Source organism: Triturus cristatus, chromosome 4_1 (assembly GCF_964204655.1).
Source record: "Triturus cristatus chromosome 4_1, aTriCri1.1, whole genome shotgun sequence".
In the NCBI taxonomy this organism is placed as follows: Eukaryota; Metazoa; Chordata; class Amphibia; order Caudata; family Salamandridae; genus Triturus; species Triturus cristatus.
Genome location: NC_140585.1, coordinates 108,534,081 through 108,553,084, shown reverse-complemented (window position 1 = coordinate 108,553,084; position 19,004 = coordinate 108,534,081). Strand labels below are relative to the sequence as shown.

At 44.1% G+C, this 19,004-nt stretch overlaps 14 non-coding genes across 14 annotated transcripts; 4 read left to right on the top strand and 10 right to left on the bottom strand.

Moving 5' to 3' along the window:
- Positions 1–756: 756 nt before the first annotated feature.
- On the bottom strand, positions 757–829 carry TRNAM-CAU (transfer RNA methionine (anticodon CAU)). Its single transcript has one exon. It is a non-coding gene; the product is annotated as a tRNA-Met (tRNA).
- Positions 830–2,041: 1,212 nt separating this feature from the next.
- TRNAA-CGC (transfer RNA alanine (anticodon CGC)) lies at positions 2,042–2,113 on the top strand. The gene has a single exon. It is a non-coding gene; the product is annotated as a tRNA-Ala (tRNA).
- Positions 2,114–3,867: 1,754 nt separating this feature from the next.
- Positions 3,868–3,940, bottom strand: TRNAM-CAU (transfer RNA methionine (anticodon CAU)). Its single transcript has one exon. It is a non-coding gene; the product is annotated as a tRNA-Met (tRNA).
- Positions 3,941–5,151: 1,211 nt separating this feature from the next.
- On the top strand, positions 5,152–5,223 carry TRNAA-CGC (transfer RNA alanine (anticodon CGC)). Its single transcript has one exon. It is a non-coding gene; the product is annotated as a tRNA-Ala (tRNA).
- A 1,754-nt stretch (positions 5,224–6,977) lies between these two features.
- TRNAM-CAU (transfer RNA methionine (anticodon CAU)) lies at positions 6,978–7,050 on the bottom strand. Its single transcript has one exon. It is a non-coding gene; the product is annotated as a tRNA-Met (tRNA).
- Positions 7,051–8,261: 1,211 nt separating this feature from the next.
- TRNAA-CGC (transfer RNA alanine (anticodon CGC)) lies at positions 8,262–8,333 on the top strand. Its single transcript has one exon. It is a non-coding gene; the product is annotated as a tRNA-Ala (tRNA).
- Positions 8,334–8,532: 199 nt separating this feature from the next.
- On the bottom strand, positions 8,533–8,605 carry TRNAM-CAU (transfer RNA methionine (anticodon CAU)). The gene has a single exon. It is a non-coding gene; the product is annotated as a tRNA-Met (tRNA).
- Positions 8,606–9,818: 1,213 nt separating this feature from the next.
- On the top strand, positions 9,819–9,890 carry TRNAA-CGC (transfer RNA alanine (anticodon CGC)). The gene has a single exon. It is a non-coding gene; the product is annotated as a tRNA-Ala (tRNA).
- A 199-nt stretch (positions 9,891–10,089) lies between these two features.
- TRNAM-CAU (transfer RNA methionine (anticodon CAU)) lies at positions 10,090–10,162 on the bottom strand. Its single transcript has one exon. It is a non-coding gene; the product is annotated as a tRNA-Met (tRNA).
- Positions 10,163–11,645: 1,483 nt separating this feature from the next.
- Positions 11,646–11,718, bottom strand: TRNAM-CAU (transfer RNA methionine (anticodon CAU)). The gene has a single exon. It is a non-coding gene; the product is annotated as a tRNA-Met (tRNA).
- A 1,483-nt stretch (positions 11,719–13,201) lies between these two features.
- Positions 13,202–13,274, bottom strand: TRNAM-CAU (transfer RNA methionine (anticodon CAU)). The gene has a single exon. It is a non-coding gene; the product is annotated as a tRNA-Met (tRNA).
- Positions 13,275–14,757: 1,483 nt separating this feature from the next.
- On the bottom strand, positions 14,758–14,830 carry TRNAM-CAU (transfer RNA methionine (anticodon CAU)). Its single transcript has one exon. It is a non-coding gene; the product is annotated as a tRNA-Met (tRNA).
- Positions 14,831–16,313: 1,483 nt separating this feature from the next.
- Positions 16,314–16,386, bottom strand: TRNAM-CAU (transfer RNA methionine (anticodon CAU)). Its single transcript has one exon. It is a non-coding gene; the product is annotated as a tRNA-Met (tRNA).
- A 1,483-nt stretch (positions 16,387–17,869) lies between these two features.
- On the bottom strand, positions 17,870–17,942 carry TRNAM-CAU (transfer RNA methionine (anticodon CAU)). The gene has a single exon. It is a non-coding gene; the product is annotated as a tRNA-Met (tRNA).
- Positions 17,943–19,004: the final 1,062 nt, after the last annotated feature.

Sequence of the window (19,004 nt, the reverse complement as noted above, 5' to 3'; positions counted from 1 at the left end):
GGTCTTTGTATCAAAGTTCCTTTCCTTTCTGTAAAATTGAAATTTGGAGCACCCCTGCTTATCCCCAAGCCAAGACAGAACATGAACTTTGGTCTGAAATCCTCCTTTGGGGTGATAAGACGTACCTTACAGTGTGCTCTAAGAACTGGTGACTTTGAGAGGGAGCTGCAGGTAATGTTAATGATTTTCATCGATCTGCTCCTGATCCCCACCCCCACAACCTTTCTTGAGCGAGAGATAATTACAGCGCTGAAAGATACTTCAGCCACTCCTTCGATAGCTCAGTTGGTAGAGCGGAGGACTGTAGCATAAAGTCAGACATCCTTAGGTCGCTGGTTCAAATCTGGCTCGAAGGATTTTGTGCTTCGATTTCCATATCTTTCACTTTTATTCAAACAATACCTTCCATTGATTATGATCGAGACTTTGCAGTCCCTGGGTTTCAGGGATTCCTTGCATCCATCAAACAGCTCAAGTGCAAAAGTGGGGATGTAGCTCAGTGGTAGAGCGCATGTTTCACATGTATGAGGTCCCGTGTTCAATCCCCGGCATCTCCAGGAGCCTCTGTTCCTTATCTTGGCTTTTTTCCAGAAGGCTAGCCTGCCATCATGCAGAAAGAAGAAGTTTGTCATGCAGTTGGGGTGAGAGCCCCACTTAAATAGTCAGACATTTGCTTTGGAAAAATCTTTGAACTAGGCATAGTTTGCGCATTTCAAGAAAATCGGAGAATTTTGCATTCCAAAAGAAGGAAATAAATGCCCTCTCTGAGGATCGAACTCAGGACCTTCAGATTATGAGACTGACGCGCTGCCTACTGCGCTAAGAAGGCTGTATATAGGCATTTGTACATAAGACCATGAAGATCATCCAGGTACAAGGCTGAAGGATTTTCCTGACTGACATTGTATACTGCAGAGTCGAATGGGGTGATGTGGCCGTCGGTTCAATGCAGGGTTTCCAATCATACAGTCAAATCTTGCAGAAGTGGGGATGTAGCTCAGTGGTAGAGCGCATGCTTTGCATGTATGAGGCCCCGGGTTCAATCCCCGGCATCTCCAGACTTTTGCCATGCTTACCTTGGATTTTGGGCAGAAAGCTAGGCTGGCATCATGATGAAGGAAGAGATATGTCCTCCAACCGGGAAGAGGACCCCGCTTAATCTGTCAGACGTTTGCCTTGAAAAATCCCATGAAATGGGGCTATCTCATTTTTGATGATTATAGATCAAAAGAATCCTACTTGTTGAAGACATCAAAGTGATGATTCATCTTGACAACCATAATGCTTTGATGATAGAAATCTGTCGCATCTCTCTTGATCATTGGTAAGGGTTCTTCTTCTAAACCAAAGACTCTTTACAGTAGCTTTTAGAAAAACGGAATATTTTGTTTATCTCAATCACCTTCAATCTACAGATTTTTCCGTTCTCTTTCCTTTTGAAAATGCATCCAAAATGCACGTTCTTGATGCTGGGTGCTTAGTAATGACTCCCATAACTTTCTGTCATTTCTTTCATGGTTCCGCGCAGCCATCCATTTGCCACCAATGCTGCCCAAGGTCTTTGTATCAAAGTTCCTTTCCTTTCTGTAAAATTGAAATTTGGAGCACCCCTGCTTATCCCCAAGCCAAGACAGAACATGAACTTTGGTCTGAAATCCTCCTTTGGGGTGATAAGACGTACCTTACAGTGTGCTCTAAGAACTGGTGACTTTGAGAGGGAGCTGCAGGTAATGTTCATGATTTTCATCGATCTGCTCCTGATCCCCACCCCCACAACCTTTCTTGAGCGAGAGATAATTACAGCGCTGAAAGATACTTCAGCCACTCCTTCGATAGCTCAGTTGGTAGAGCGGAGGACTGTAGCATAAAGTCAGACATCCTTAGGTCGCTGGTTCAAATCTGGCTCGAAGGATTTTGTGCTTCGATTTCCATATCTTTCACTTTTATTCAAACAATACCTTCCATTGATTATGATCGAGACTTTGCAGTCCCTGGGTTTCAGGGACTCCTTGCATCCATCAAACAGCTCGAGTGCAAAAGTGGGGATGTAGCTCAGTGGTAGAGCGCATGCTTCGCATGTATGAGGTCCCGGGTTCAATCCCCGGCATCTCCAGGAGCCTCTGTTCCTTATCTTGGCTTTTTTCCAGAAGGCTAGCCTGCCATCATGCAGAAAGAAGAAGTTTGTCATGCAGTTGGGGTGAGAGCCCCACTTAAATAGTCAGACATTTGCTTTGGAAAAATCTTTGAACTAGGCATAGTTTGCGCATTTCAAGAAAATCGGAGAATTTTGCATTCCAAAAGAAGGAAATAAATGCCCTCTCTGAGGATCGAACTCAGGACCTTCAGATTATGAGACTGACGTGCTGCCTACTGCGCTAAGAAGGCTGCATATAGGCATCTGTACATAAGACCATGAAGATCATCCAGGTACAAGGCTGAAGTTTTTTCCTGACTGACATTGTATACTGCAGAGTCAAATGGGGTGATGTGGCCGTCGGTTCAATGCAGGGTTTCCAATCATACAGTCAAATTTTGCAGAAGTGGGGATGTAGCTCAGTGGTAGAGCGCATGCTTTGCATGTATCAGGCCCCGGGTTCAATCCCCGGCATCTCCAGACTTTTGCCATGCTTACCTTGGATTTTGGGCAGAAAGCTAGGCTGGCATCATGATGAAGGAAGAGATATGTCCTCCAACCGGGAAGAGGACCCGCTTAATCTGTCAGACGTTTGCCTTGAAAAATCCCATGAAATGGGGCTATCTCATTTTTGATGATTATAGATCAAAAGAATCCTACTTGTTGAAGACATCAAAGTGATGATTCATCTTGACAACCATAATGCTTTGATGATAGAAATCTGTCGCATCTCTCTTGATCATTGGTAAGGGTTCTTCTTCTAAACCAAAGACTCTTTACAGTAGCTTTTAGAAAAACGGAATATTTTGTTTATCTCAATCACCTTCAATCTACAGATTTTTCCGTTCTCTTTCCTTTTGAAAATGCATCCAAAATGCACGTTCTTGATGCTGGGTGCTTAGTAATGACTCCCATAACTTTGTGTCATTTCTTTCATGGTTCCGCGCAGCCATCCATTTGCCACCAATGCTGCCCAAGGTCTTTGTATCAAAGTTCCTTTCCTTTCTGTAAAATTGAAATTTGGAGCACCCCTGCTTATCCCCAAGCCAAGACAGAACATGAACTTTGGTCTGAAATCCTCCTTTGGGGTGATAAGACGTACCTTACAGTGTGCTCTAAGAACTGGTGACTTTGAGAGGGAGCTGCAGGTAATGTTCATGATTTTCATCGATCTGCTCCTGATCCCCACCCCCACAACCTTTCTTGAGCGAGAGATAATTACAGCGCTGAAAGATACTTCAGCCACTCCTTCGATAGCTCAGTTGGTAGAGCGGAGGACTGTAGCATAAAGTCAGACATCCTTAGGTCGCTGGTTCAAATCAGGCTCGAAGGATTTTGTGCTTCGATTTCCATATCTTTCACTTTTATTCAAACAATACCTTCCATTGATTATGATCGAGACTTTGCAGTCCCTGGGTTTCAGGGATTCCTTGCATCCATCAAACAGCTCAAGTGCAAAAGTGGGGATGTAGCTCAGTGGTAGAGCGCATGTTTCGCATGTATGAGGTCCCGGGTTCAATCCCCGGCATCTCCAGGAGCCTCTGTTCCTTATCTTGGCTTTTTTCCAGAAGGCTAGCCTGCCATCATGCAGAAAGAAGAAGTTTGTCATGCAGTTGGGGTGAGAGCCCCACTTAAATAGTCAGACATTTGCTTTGGAAAAATCTTTGAACTAGGCATAGTTTGCGCATTTCAAGAAAATCGGAGAATTTTGCATTCCAAAAGAAGGAAATAAATGCCCTCTCTGAGGATCGAACTCAGGACCTTCAGATTATGAGACTGACGCGCTGCCTACTGCGCTAAGAAGGCTGTATATAGGCATCTGTACATAAGACCATGAAGATCATCCAGGTACAAGGCTGAAGGATTTTCCTGACTGACATTGTATACTGCAGAGTCGAATGGGGTGATGTGGCCGTCGGTTCAATGCAGGGTTTCCAATCATACAGTCAAATCTTGCAGAAGTGGGGATGTAGCTCAGTGGTAGAGCGCATGCTTTGCATGTATGAGGCCCCGGGTTCAGTCCCCGCATCTCCAGACTTTTGCCATGCTTACCTTGGATTTTGGGCAGAAAGCTAGGCTGGCATCATGATGAAGGAAGAGATATGTCCTCCAACCGGGAAGAGGACCCCGCTTAATCTGTCAGACGTTTGCCTTGAAAAATCCCATGAAATGGGGCTATCTCATTTTTGATGATTATAGATCAAAAGAATCCTACTTGTTGAAGACATCAAAGTGATGATTCATCTTGACAACCATAATGCTTTGATGATAGAAATCTGTCGCATCTCTCTTGATCATTGGTAAGGGTTCTTCTTCTAAACCAAAGACTCTTTACAGTAGCTTTTAGAAAAACGGAATATTTTGTTTATCTCAATCACCTTCAATCTACAGATTTTTCCGTTCTCTTTCCTTTTGAAAATGCATCCAAAATGCACGTTCTTGATGCTGGGTGCTTAGTAATGACTCCCATAACTTTCTGTCATTTCTTTCATGGTTCCGCGCAGCCATCCATTTGCCACCAATGCTGCCCAAGGTCTTTGTATCAAAGTTCCTTTCCTTTCTGTAAAATTGAAATTTGGAGCACCCCTGCTTATCCCCAAGCCAAGACAGAACATGAACTTTGGTCTGAAATCCTCCTTTGGGGTGATAAGACGTACCTTACAGTGTGCTCTAAGAACTGGTGACTTTGAGAGGGAGCTGCAGGTAATGTTCATGATTTTCATCGATCTGCTCCTGATCCCCACCCCCACAACCTTTCTTGAGCGAGAGATAATTACAGCGCTGAAAGATACTTCAGCCACTCCTTCGATAGCTCAGTTGGTAGAGCGGAGGACTGTAGCATAAAGTCAGACATCCTTAGGTCGCTGGTTCAAATCTGGCTCGAAGGATTTTGTGCTTCGATTTCCATATCTTTCACTTTTATTCAAACAATACCTTCCATTGATTATGATCGAGACTTTGCAGTCCCTGGGTTTCAGGGACTCCTTGCATCCATCAAACAGCTCGAGTGCAAAAGTGGGGATGTAGCTCAGTGGTAGAGCGCATGCTTCGCATGTATGAGGTCCCGGGTTCAATCCCCGGCATCTCCAGGAGCCTCTGTTCCTTATCTTGGCTTTTTTCCAGAAGGCTAGCCTGCCATCATGCAGAAAGAAGAAGTTTGTCATGCAGTTGGGGTGAGAGCCCCACTTAAATAGTCAGACATTTGCTTTGGAAAAATCTTTGAACTAGGCATAGTTTGCGCATTTCAAGAAAATCGGAGAATTTTGCATTCCAAAAGAAGGAAATAAATGCCCTCTCTGAGGATCGAACTCAGGACCTTCAGATTATGAGACTGACGTGCTGCCTACTGCGCTAAGAAGGCTGCATATAGGCATCTGTACATAAGACCATGAAGATCATCCAGGTACAAGGCTGAAGTTTTTTCCTGACTGACATTGTATACTGCAGAGTCAAATGGGGTGATGTGGCCGTCGGTTCAATGCAGGGTTTCCAATCATACAGTCAAATTTTGCAGAAGTGGGGATGTAGCTCAGTGGTAGAGCGCATGCTTTGCATGTATCAGGCCCCGGGTTCAATCCCCGGCATCTCCAGACTTTTGCCATGCTTACCTTGGATTTTGGGCAGAAAGCTAGGCTGGCATCATGATGAAGGAAGAGATATGTCCTCCAACCGGGAAGAGGACCCGCTTAATCTGTCAGACGTTTGCCTTGAAAAATCCCATGAAATGGGGCTATCTCATTTTTGATGATTATAGATCAAAAGAATCCTACTTGTTGAAGACATCAAAGTGATGATTCATCTTGACAACCATAATGCTTTGATGATAGAAATCTGTCGCATCTCTCTTGATCATTGGTAAGGGTTCTTCTTCTAAACCAAAGACTCTTTACAGTAGCTTTTAGAAAAACGGAATATTTTGTTTATCTCAATCACCTTCAATCTACAGATTTTTCCGTTCTCTTTCCTTTTGAAAATGCATCCAAAATGCACGTTCTTGATGCTGGGTGCTTAGTAATGACTCCCATAACTTTGTGTCATTTCTTTCATGGTTCCGCGCAGCCATCCATTTGCCACCAATGCTGCCCAAGGTCTTTGTATCAAAGTTCCTTTCCTTTCTGTAAAATTGAAATTTGGAGCACCCCTGCTTATCCCCAAGCCAAGACAGAACATGAACTTTGGTCTGAAATCCTCCTTTGGGGTGATAAGACGTACCTTACAGTGTGCTCTAAGAACTGGTGACTTTGAGAGGGAGCTGCAGGTAATGTTAATGATTTTCATCGATCTGCTCCTGATCCCCACCCCCACAACCTTTCTTGAGCGAGAGATAATTACAGCGCTGAAAGATACTTCAGCCACTCCTTCGATAGCTCAGTTGGTAGAGCGGAGGACTGTAGCATAAAGTCAGACATCCTTAGGTCGCTGGTTCAAATCAGGCTCGAAGGATTTTGTGCTTCGATTTCCATATCTTTCACTTTTATTCAAACAATACCTTCCATTGATTATGATCGAGACTTTGCAGTCCCTGGGTTTCAGGGATTCCTTGCATCCATCAAACAGCTCAAGTGCAAAAGTGGGGATGTAGCTCAGTGGTAGAGCGCATGTTTCGCATGTATGAGGTCCCGGGTTCAATCCCCGGCATCTCCAGGAGCCTCTGTTCCTTATCTTGGCTTTTTTCCAGAAGGCTAGCCTGCCATCATGCAGAAAGAAGAAGTTTGTCATGCAGTTGGGGTGAGAGCCCCACTTAAATAGTCAGACATTTGCTTTGGAAAAATCTTTGAACTAGGCATAGTTTGCGCATTTCAAGAAAATCGGAGAATTTTGCATTCCAAAAGAAGGAAATAAATGCCCTCTCTGAGGATCGAACTCAGGACCTTCAGATTATGAGACTGACGCGCTGCCTACTGCGCTAAGAAGGCTGTATATAGGCATCTGTACATAAGACCATGAAGATCATCCAGGTACAAGGCTGAAGGATTTTCCTGACTGACATTGTATACTGCAGAGTCGAATGGGGTGATGTGGCCGTCGGTTCAATGCAGGGTTTCCAATCATACAGTCAAATCTTGCAGAAGTGGGGATGTAGCTCAGTGGTAGAGCGCATGCTTTGCATGTATGAGGCCCCGGGTTCAGTCCCCGCATCTCCAGACTTTTGCCATGCTTACCTTGGATTTTGGGCAGAAAGCTAGGCTGGCATCATGATGAAGGAAGAGATATGTCCTCCAACCGGGAAGAGGACCCCGCTTAATCTGTCAGACGTTTGCCTTGAAAAATCCCATGAAATGGGGCTATCTCATTTTTGATGATTATAGATCAAAAGAATCCTACTTGTTGAAGACATCAAAGTGATGATTCATCTTGACAACCATAATGCTTTGATGATAGAAATCTGTCGCATCTCTCTTGATCATTGGTAAGGGTTCTTCTTCTAAACCAAAGACTCTTTACAGTAGCTTTTAGAAAAACGGAATATTTTGTTTATCTCAATCACCTTCAATCTACAGATTTTTCCGTTCTCTTTCCTTTTGAAAATGCATCCAAAATGCACGTTCTTGATGCTGGGTGCTTAGTAATGACTCCCATAACTTTGTGTCATTTCTTTCATGGTTCCGCGCAGCCATCCATTTGCCACCAATGCTGCCCAAGGTCTTTGTATCAAAGTTCCTTTCCTTTCTGTAAAATTGAAATTTGGAGCACCCCTGCTTATCCCCAAGCCAAGACAGAACATGAACTTTGGTCTGAAATCCTCCTTTGGGGTGATAAGACGTACCTTACAGTGTGCTCTAAGAACTGGTGACTTTGAGAGGGAGCTGCAGGTAATGTTCATGATTTTCATCGATCTGCTCCTGATCCCCACCCCCACAACCTTTCTTGAGCGAGAGATAATTACAGCGCTGAAAGATACTTCAGCCACTCCTTCGATAGCTCAGTTGGTAGAGCGGAGGACTGTAGCATAAAGTCAGACATCCTTAGGTCGCTGGTTCAAATCTGGCTCGAAGGATTTTGTGCTTCGATTTCCATATCTTTCACTTTTATTCAAACAATACCTTCCATTGATTATGATCGAGACTTTGCAGTCCCTGGGTTTCAGGGACTCCTTGCATCCATCAAACAGCTCGAGTGCAAAAGTGGGGATGTAGCTCAGTGGTAGAGCGCATGCTTCGCATGTATGAGGTCCCGGGTTCAATCCCCGGCATCTCCAGGAGCCTCTGTTCCTTATCTTGGCTTTTTTCCAGAAGGCTAGCCTGCCATCATGCAGAAAGAAGAAGTTTGTCATGCAGTTGGGGTGAGAGCCCCACTTAAATAGTCAGACATTTGCTTTGGAAAAATCTTTGAACTAGGCATAGTTTGCGCATTTCAAGAAAATCGGAGAATTTTGCATTCCAAAAGAAGGAAATAAATGCCCTCTCTGAGGATCGAACTCAGGACCTTCAGATTATGAGACTGACGCGCTGCCTACTGCGCTAAGAAGGCTGTATATAGGCATCTGTACATAAGACCATGAAGATCATCCAGGTACAAGGCTGAAGTTTTTTCCTGACTGACATTGTATACTGCAGAGTCAAATGGGGTGATGTGGCCGTCGGTTCAATGCAGGGTTTCCAATCATACAGTCAAATTTTGCAGAAGTGGGGATGTAGCTCAGTGGTAGAGCGCATGCTTTGCATGTATCAGGCCCCGGGTTCAATCCCCGGCATCTCCAGACTTTTGCCATGCTTACCTTGGATTTTGGGCAGAAAGCTAGGCTGGCATCATGATGAAGGAAGAGATATGTCCTCCAACCGGGAAGAGGACCCCGCTTAATATGTCAGACGTTTGCCTTGAAAAATCCCATGAAATGGGGCTATCTCATTTTTGATGATTATAGATCACAAGAATCCTACTTGTTGAAGACATCAAAGTGATGATTCATCTTGACAACCATAATGCTTTGATGATAGAAATCTGTCGCATCTCTCTTGATCATTGGTAAGGGTTCTTCTTCTAAACCAAAGACTCTTTACAGTAGCTTTTAGAAAAACGGAATTTTTTGTTTATCTCAATCACCTTCAATCTACAGATTTTTCCGTTCTCTTTCCTTTTCGAAAATGCATCCAAAATGCACGTTCTTGATGCTGGGTGCTTAGTAATGACTCCCATAACTTTCTGTCATTTCTTTCATGGTTCCGCGCAGCCATCCATTTGCCACCAATGCTGCCCAAGGTCTTTGTATCAAAGTTCCTTTCCTTTCTGTAAAATTGAAATTTGGAGCACCCCTGCTTATCCCCAAGCCAAGACAGAACATGAACTTTGGTCTGAAATCCTCCTTTGGGGTGATAAGACGTACCTTACAGTGTGCTCTAAGAACTGGTGACTTTGAGAGGGAGCTGCAGGTAATGTTCATGATTTTCATCGATCTGCTCCTGATCCCCACCCCCACAACCTTTCTTGAGCGAGAGATAATTACAGCGCTGAAAGATACTTCAGCAACTCCTTCGATAGCTCAGTTGGTAGAGCGGAGGACTGTAGCATAAAGTCAGACATCCTTAGGTCGCTGGTTCAAATCTGGCTCGAAGGATTTTGTGCTTCGATTTCCATATCTTTCACTTTTATTCAAACAATACCTTCCATTGATTATGATCGAGACTTTGCAGTCCCTGGGTTTCAGGGACTCCTTGCATCCATCAAACAGCTCGAGTGCAAAAGTGGGGATGTAGCTCAGTGGTAGAGCGCATGCTTCGCATGTATGAGGTCCCGGGTTCAATCCCCGGCATCTCCAGGAGCCTCTGTTCCTTATCTTGGCTTTTTTCCAGAAGGCTAGCCTGCCATCATGCAGAAAGAAGAAGTTTGTCATGCAGTTGGGGTGAGAGCCCCACTTAAATAGTCAGACATTTGCTTTGGAAAAATCTTTGAACTAGGCATAGTTTGCGCATTTCAAGAAAATCGGAGAATTTTGCATTCCAAAAGAAGGAAATAAATGCCCTCTCTGAGGATCGAACTCAGGACCTTCAGATTATGAGACTGACGCGCTGCCTACTGCGCTAAGAAGGCTGTATATAGGCATCTGTACATAAGACCATGAAGATCATCCAGGTACAAGGCTGAAGTTTTTTCCTGACTGACATTGTATACTGCAGAGTCAAATGGGGTGATGTGGCCGTCGGTTCAATGCAGGGTTTCCAATCATACAGTCAAATTTTGCAGAAGTGGGGATGTAGCTCAGTGGTAGAGCGCATGCTTTGCATGTATCAGGCCCCGGGTTCAATCCCCGGCATCTCCAGACTTTTGCCATGCTTACCTTGGATTTTGGGCAGAAAGCTAGGCTGGCATCATGATGAAGGAAGAGATATGTCCTCCAACAGGGATGAGGACCCCGCTTAATCTGTCAGACGTTTGCCTTGAAAAATCCCATGAAATGGGGCTATCTCATTTTTGATGATTATAGATCAAAAGAATCCTACTTGTTGAAGACATCAAAGTGATGATTCATCTTGACAACCATAATGCTTTGATGATAGAAATCTGTCGCATCTCTCTTGATCATTGGTAAGGGTTCTTCTTCTAAACCAAAGACTCTTTACAGTAGCTTTTAGAAAAACGGAATATTTTGTTTATCTCAATCACCTTCAATCTACAGATTTTTCCGTTCTCTTTCCTTTTGAAAATGCATCCAAAATGCACGTTCTTGATGCTGGGTGCTTAGTAATGACTCCCATAACTTTCTGTCATTTCTTTCATGGTTCCGCGCAGCCATCCATTTGCCACCAATGCTGCCCAAGGTCTTTGTATCAAAGTTCCTTTCCTTTCTGTAAAATTGAAATTTGGAGCACCCCTGCTTATCCCCAAGCCAAGACAGAACATGAACTTTGGTCTGAAATCCTCCTTTGGGGTGATAAGACGTACCTTACAGTGTGCTCTAAGAACTGGTGACTTTGAGAGGGAGCTGCAGGTAATGTTAATGATTTTCATCGATCTGCTCCTGATCCCCACCCCCACAACCTTTCTTGAGCGAGAGATAATTACAGCGCTGAAAGATACTTCAGCAACTCCTTCGATAGCTCAGTTGGTAGAGCGGAGGACTGTAGCATAAAGTCAGACATCCTTAGGTCGCTGGTTCAAATCAGGCTCGAAGGATTTTGTGCTTCGATTTCCATATCTTTCACTTTTATTCAAACAATACCTTCCATTGATTATGATCGAGACTTTGCAGTCCCTGGGTTTCAGGGATTCCTTGCATCCATCAAACAGCTCAAGTGCAAAAGTGGGGATGTAGCTCAGTGGTAGAGCGCATGTTTCGCATGTATGAGGTCCCGGGTTCAATCCCCGGCATCTCCAGGAGCCTCTGTTCCTTATCTTGGCTTTTTTCCAGAAGGCTAGCCTGCCATCATGCAGAAAGAAGAAGTTTGTCATGCAGTTGGGGTGAGAGCCCCACTTAAATAGTCAGACATTTGCTTTGGAAAAATCTTTGAACTAGGCATAGTTTGCGCATTTCAAGAAAATCGGAGAATTTTGCATTCCAAAAGAAGGAAATAAATGCCCTCTCTGAGGATCGAACTCAGGACCTTCAGATTATGAGACTGACGCGCTGCCTACTGCGCTAAGAAGGCTGTATATAGGCATTTGTACATAAGACCATGAAGATCATCCAGGTACAAGGCTGAAGGATTTTCCTGACTGACATTGTATACTGCAGAGTCGAATGGGGTGATGTGGCCGTCGGTTCAATGCAGGGTTTCCAATCATACAGTCAAATCTTGCAGAAGTGGGGATGTAGCTCAGTGGTAGAGCGCATGCTTTGCATGTATGAGGCCCCGGGTTCAATCCCCGGCATCTCCAGACTTTTGCCATGCTTACCTTGGATTTTGGGCAGAAAGCTAGGCTGGCATCATGATGAAGGAAGAGATATGTCCTCCAACCGGGAAGAGGACCCCGCTTAATCTGTCAGACGTTTGCCTTGAAAAATCCCATGAAATGGGGCTATCTCATTTTTGATGATTATAGATCAAAAGAATCCTACTTGTTGAAGACATCAAAGTGATGATTCATCTTGACAACCATAATGCTTTGATGATAGAAATCTGTCGCATCTCTCTTGATCATTGGTAAGGGTTCTTCTTCTAAACCAAAGACTCTTTACAGTAGCTTTTAGAAAAACGGAATATTTTGTTTATCTCAATCACCTTCAATCTACAGATTTTTTTCGTTCTCTTTCCTTTTGAAAATGCATCCAAAATGCACGTTCTTGATGCTGGGTGCTTAGTAATGACTCCCATAACTTTCTGTCATTTCTTTCATGGTTCCGCGCAGCCATCCATTTGCCACCAATGCTGCCCAAGGTCTTTGTATCAAAGTTCCTTTCCTTTCTGTAAAATTGAAATTTGGAGCACCCCTGCTTATCCCCAAGCCAAGACAGAACATGAACTTTGGTCTGAAATCCTCCTTTGGGGTGATAAGACGTACCTTACAGTGTGCTCTAAGAACTGGTGACTTTGAGAGGGAGCTGCAGGTAATGTTAATGATTTTCATCGATCTGCTCCTGATCCCCACCCCACAACCTTTCTTGAGCGAGAGATAATTACAGCGCTGAAAGATACTTCAGCCACTCCTTCGATAGCTCAGTTGGTAGAGCGGAGGACTGTAGCATAAAGTCAGACATCCTTAGGTCGCTGGTTCAAATCAGGCTCGAAGGATTTTGTGCTTCGATTTCCATATCTTTCACTTTTATTCAAACAATACCTTCCATTGATTATGATCGAGACTTTGCAGTCCCTGGGTTTCAGGGATTCCTTGCATCCATCAAACAGCTCAAGTGCAAAAGTGGGGATGTAGCTCAGTGGTAGAGCGCATGTTTCGCATGTATGAGGTCCCGGGTTCAATCCCCGGCATCTCCAGGAGCCTCTGTTCCTTATCTTGGCTTTTTTCCAGAAGGCTAGCCTGCCATCATGCAGAAAGAAGAAGTTTGTCATGCAGTTGGGGTGAGAGCCCCACTTAAATAGTCAGACATTTGCTTTGGAAAAATCTTTGAACTAGGCATAGTTTGCGCATTTCAAGAAAATCGGAGAATTTTGCATTCCAAAAGAAGGAAATAAATGCCCTCTCTGAGGATCGAACTCAGGACCTTCAGATTATGAGACTGACGCGCTGCCTACTGCGCTAAGAAGGCTGTATATAGGCATCTGTACATAAGACCATGAAGATCATCCAGGTACAAGGCTGAAGGATTTTCCTGACTGACATTGTATACTGCAGAGTCAAATGGGGTGATGTGGCCGTCGGTTCAATGCAGGGTTTCCAATCATACAGTCAAATCTTGCAGAAGTGGGGATGTAGCTCAGTGGTAGAGCGCATGCTTTGCATGTATGAGGCCCCGGGTTCAATCCCCGGCATCTCCAGACTTTTGCCATGCTTACCTTGGATTTTGGGCAGAAAGCTAGGCTGGCATCATGATGAAGGAAGAGATATGTCCTCCAACCGGGATGAGGACCCCGCTTAATCTGTCAGACGTTTGCCTTGAAAAATCCCATGAAATGGGGCTATCTCATTTTTGATGATTATAGATCAAAAGAATCCTACTTGTTGAAGACATCAAAGTGATGATTCATCTTGACAACCATAATGCTTTGATGATAGAAATCTGTCGCATCTCTCTTGATCATTGGTAAGGGTTCTTCTTCTAAACCAAAGACTCTTTACAGTAGCTTTTAGAAAAACGGAATATTTTGTTTATCTCAATCACCTTCAATCTACAGATTTTTCCGTTCTCTTTCCTTTTGAAAATGCATCCAAAATGCACGTTCTTGATGCTGGGTGCTTAGTAATGACTCCCATAACTTTCTGTCATTTCTTTCATGGTTCCGCGCAGCCATCCATTTGCCACCAATGCTGCCCAAGGTCTTTGTATCAAAGTTCCTTTCCTTTCTGTAAAATTGAAATTTGGAGCACCCCTGCTTATCCCCAAGCCAAGACAGAACATGAACTTTGGTCTGAAATCCTCCTTTGGGGTGATAAGACGTACCTTACAGTGTGCTCTAAGAACTGGTGACTTTGAGAGGGAGCTGCAGGTAATGTTAATGATTTTCATCGATCTGCTCCTGATCCCCACCCCCACAACCTTTCTTGAGCGAGAGATAATTACAGCGCTGAAAGATACTTCAGCAACTCCTTCGATAGCTCAGTTGGTAGAGCGGAGGACTGTAGCATAAAGTCAGACATCCTTAGGTCGCTGGTTCAAATCAGGCTCGAAGGATTTTGTGCTTCGATTTCCATATCTTTCACTTTTATTCAAACAATACCTTCCATTGATTATGATCGAGACTTTGCAGTCCCTGGGTTTCAGGGATTCCTTGCATCCATCAAACAGCTCAAGTGCAAAAGTGGGGATGTAGCTCAGTGGTAGAGCGCATGTTTCGCATGTATGAGGTCCCGGGTTCAATCCCCGGCATCTCCAGGAGCCTCTGTTCCTTATCTTGGCTTTTTTCCAGAAGGCTAGCCTGCCATCATGCAGAAAGAAGAAGTTTGTCATGCAGTTGGGGTGAGAGCCCCACTTAAATAGTCAGACATTTGCTTTGGAAAAATCTTTGAACTAGGCATAGTTTGCGCATTTCAAGAAAATCGGAGAATTTTGCATTCCAAAAGAAGGAAATAAATGCCCTCTCTGAGGATCGAACTCAGGACCTTCAGATTATGAGACTGACGCGCTGCCTACTGCGCTAAGAAGGCTGTATATAGGCATTTGTACATAAGACCATGAAGATCATCCAGGTACAAGGCTGAAGGATTTTCCTGACTGACATTGTATACTGCAGAGTCGAATGGGGTGATGTGGCCGTCGGTTCAATGCAGGGTTTCCAATCATACAGTCAAATCTTGCAGAAGTGGGGATGTAGCTCAGTGGTAGAGCGCATGCTTTGCATGTATGAGGCCCCGGGTTCAATCCCCGGCATCTCCAGACTTTTGCCATGCTTACCTTGGATTTTGGGCAGAAAGCTAGGCTGGCATCATGATGAAGGAAGAGATATGTCCTCCAACCGGGAAGAGGACCCCGCTTAATCTGTCAGACGTTTGCCTTGAAAAATCCCATGAAATGGGGCTATCTCATTTTTGATGATTATAGATCAAAAGAATCCTACTTGTTGAAGACATCAAAGTGATGATTCATCTTGACAACCATAATGCTTTGATGATAGAAATCTGTCGCATCTCTCTTGATCATTGGTAAGGGTTCTTCTTCTAAACCAAAGACTCTTTACAGTAGCTTTTAGAAAAACGGAATATTTTGTTTATCTCAATCACCTTCAATCTACAGATTTTTTTCGTTCTCTTTCCTTTTGAAAATGCATCCAAAATGCACGTTCTTGATGCTGGGTGCTTAGTAATGACTCCCATAACTTTCTGTCATTTCTTTCATGGTTCCGCGCAGCCATCCATTTGCCACCAATGCTGCCCAAGGTCTTTGTATCAAAGTTCCTTTCCTTTCTGTAAAATTGAAATTTGGAGCACCCCTGCTTATCCCCAAGCCAAGACAGAACATGAACTTTGGTCTGAAATCCTCCTTTGGGGTGATAAGACGTACCTTACAGTGTGCTCTAAGAACTGGTGACTTTGAGAGGGAGCTGCAGGTAATGTTAATGATTTTCATCGATCTGCTCCTGATCCCCACCCCACAACCTTTCTTGAGCGAGAGATAATTACAGCGCTGAAAGATACTTCAGCCACTCCTTCGATAGCTCAGTTGGTAGAGCGGAGGACTGTAGCATAAAGTCAGACATCCTTAGGTCGCTGGTTCAAATCAGGCTCGAAGGATTTTGTGCTTCGATTTCCATATCTTTCACTTTTATTCAAACAATACCTTCCATTGATTATGATCGAGACTTTGCAGTCCCTGGGTTTCAGGGATTCCTTGCATCCATCAAACAGCTCAAGTGCAAAAGTGGGGATGTAGCTCAGTGGTAGAGCGCATGTTTCGCATGTATGAGGTCCCGGGTTCAATCCCCGGCATCTCCAGGAGCCTCTGTTCCTTATCTTGGCTTTTTTCCAGAAGGCTAGCCTGCCATCATGCAGAAAGAAGAAGTTTGTCATGCAGTTGGGGTGAGAGCCCCACTTAAATAGTCAGACATTTGCTTTGGAAAAATCTTTGAACTAGGCATAGTTTGCGCATTTCAAGAAAATCGGAGAATTTTGCATTCCAAAAGAAGGAAATAAATGCCCTCTCTGAGGATCGAACTCAGGACCTTCAGATTATGAGACTGACGCGCTGCCTACTGCGCTAAGAAGGCTGTATATAGGCATCTGTACATAAGACCATGAAGATCATCCAGGTACAAGGCTGAAGGATTTTCCTGACTGACATTGTATACTGCAGAGTCAAATGGGGTGATGTGGCCGTCGGTTCAATGCAGGGTTTCCAATCATACAGTCAAATCTTGCAGAAGTGGGGATGTAGCTCAGTGGTAGAGCGCATGCTTTGCATGTATGAGGCCCCGGGTTCAATCCCCGGCATCTCCAGACTTTTGCCATGCTTACCTTGGATTTTGGGCAGAAAGCTAGGCTGGCATCATGATGAAGGAAGAGATATGTCCTCCAACCGGGATGAGGACCCCGCTTAATCTGTCAGACGTTTGCCTTGAAAAATCCCATGAAATGGGGCTATCTCATTTTTGATGATTATAGATCAAAAGAATCCTACTTGTTGAAGACATCAAAGTGATGATTCATCTTGACAACCATAATGCTTTGATGATAGAAATCTGTCGCATCTCTCTTGATCATTGGTAAGGGTTCTTCTTCTAAACCAAAGACTCTTTACAGTAGCTTTTAGAAAAACGGAATATTTTGTTTATCTCAATCACCTTCAATCTACAGATTTTTCCGTTCTCTTTCCTTTTGAAAATGCATCCAAAATGCACGTTCTTGATGCTGGGTGCTTAGTAATGACTCCCATAACTTTCTGTCATTTCTTTCATGGTTCCGCGCAGCCATCCATTTGCCACCAATGCTGCCCAAGGTCTTTGTATCAAAGTTCCTTTCCTTTCTGTAAAATTGAAATTTGGAGCACCCCTGCTTATCCCCAAGCCAAGACAGAACATGAACTTTGGTCTGAAATCCTCCTTTGGGGTGATAAGACGTACCTTACAGTGTGCTCTAAGAACTGGTGACTTTGAGAGGGAGCTGCAGGTAATGTTAATGATTTTCATCGATCTGCTCCTGATCCCCACCCCCACAACCTTTCTTGAGCGAGAGATAATTACAGCGCTGAAAGATACTTCAGCAACTCCTTCGATAGCTCAGTTGGTAGAGCGGAGGACTGTAGCATAAAGTCAGACATCCTTAGGTCGCTGGTTCAAATCAGGCTCGAAGGATTTTGTGCTTCGATTTCCATATCTTTCACTTTTATTCAAACAATACCTTCCATTGATTATGATCGAGACTTTGCAGTCCCTGGGTTTCAGGGATTCCTTGCATCCATCAAACAGCTCAAGTGCAAAAGTGGGGATGTAGCTCAGTGGTAGAGCGCATGTTTCGCATGTATGAGGTCCCGGGTTCAATCCCCGGCATCTCCAGGAGCCTCTGTTCCTTATCTTGGCTTTTTTCCAGAAGGCTAGCCTGCCATCATGCAGAAAGAAGAAGTTTGTCATGCAGTTGGGGTGAGAGCCCCACTTAAATAGTCAGACATTTGCTTTGGAAAAATCTTTGAACTAGGCATAGTTTGCGCATTTCAAGAAAATCGGAGAATTTTGCATTCCAAAAGAAGGAAATAAATGCCCTCTCTGAGGATCGAACTCAGGACCTTCAGATTATGAGACTGACGCGCTGCCTACTGCGCTAAGAAGGCTGTATATAGGCATTTGTACATAAGACCATGAAGATCATCCAGGTACAAGGCTGAAGGATTTTCCTGACTGACATTGTATACTGCAGAGTCGAATGGGGTGATGTGGCCGTCGGTTCAATGCAGGGTTTCCAATCATACAGTCAAATCTTGCAGAAGTGGGGATGTAGCTCAGTGGTAGAGCGCATGCTTTGCATGTATGAGGCCCCAGGTTCAATCCCCGGCATCTCCAGACTTTTGCCATGCTTACCTTGGATTTTGGGCAGAAAGCTAGGCTGGCATCATGATGAAGGAAGAGATATGTCCTCCAACCGGGAAGAGGACCCCGCTTAATCTGTCAGACGTTTGCCTTGAAAAATCCCATGAAATGGGGCTATCTCATTTTTGATGATTATAGATCAAAAGAATCCTACTTGTTGAAGACATCAAAGTGATGATTCATCTTGACAACCATAATGCTTTGATGATAGAAATCTGTCGCATCTCTCTTGATCATTGGTAAGGGTTCTTCTTCTAAACCAAAGACTCTTTACAGTAGCTTTTAGAAAAACGGAATATTTTGTTTATCTCAATCACCTTCAATCTACAGATTTTTCCGTTCTCTTTCCTTTTGAAAATGCATCCAAAATGCACGTTCTTGATGCTGGGTGCTTAGTAATGACTCCCATAACTTTCTGTCATTTCTTTCATGGTTCCGCGCAGCCATCCATTTGCCACCAATGCTGCCCAAGGTCTTTGTATCAAAGTTCCTTTCCTTTCTGTAAAATTGAAATTTGGAGCACCCCTGCTTATCCCCAAGCCAAGACAGAACATGAACTTTGGTCTGAAATCCTCCTTTGGGGTGATAAGACGTACCTTACAGTGTGCTCTAAGAACTGGTGACTTTGAGAGGGAGCTGCAGGTAATGTTCATGATTTTCATCGATCTGCTCCTGATCCCCACCCCCACAACCTTTCTTGAGCGAGAGATAATTACAGCGCTGAAAGATACTTCAGCCACTCCTTCGATAGCTCAGTTGGTAGAGCGGAGGACTGTAGCATAAAGTCAGACATCCTTAGGTCGCTG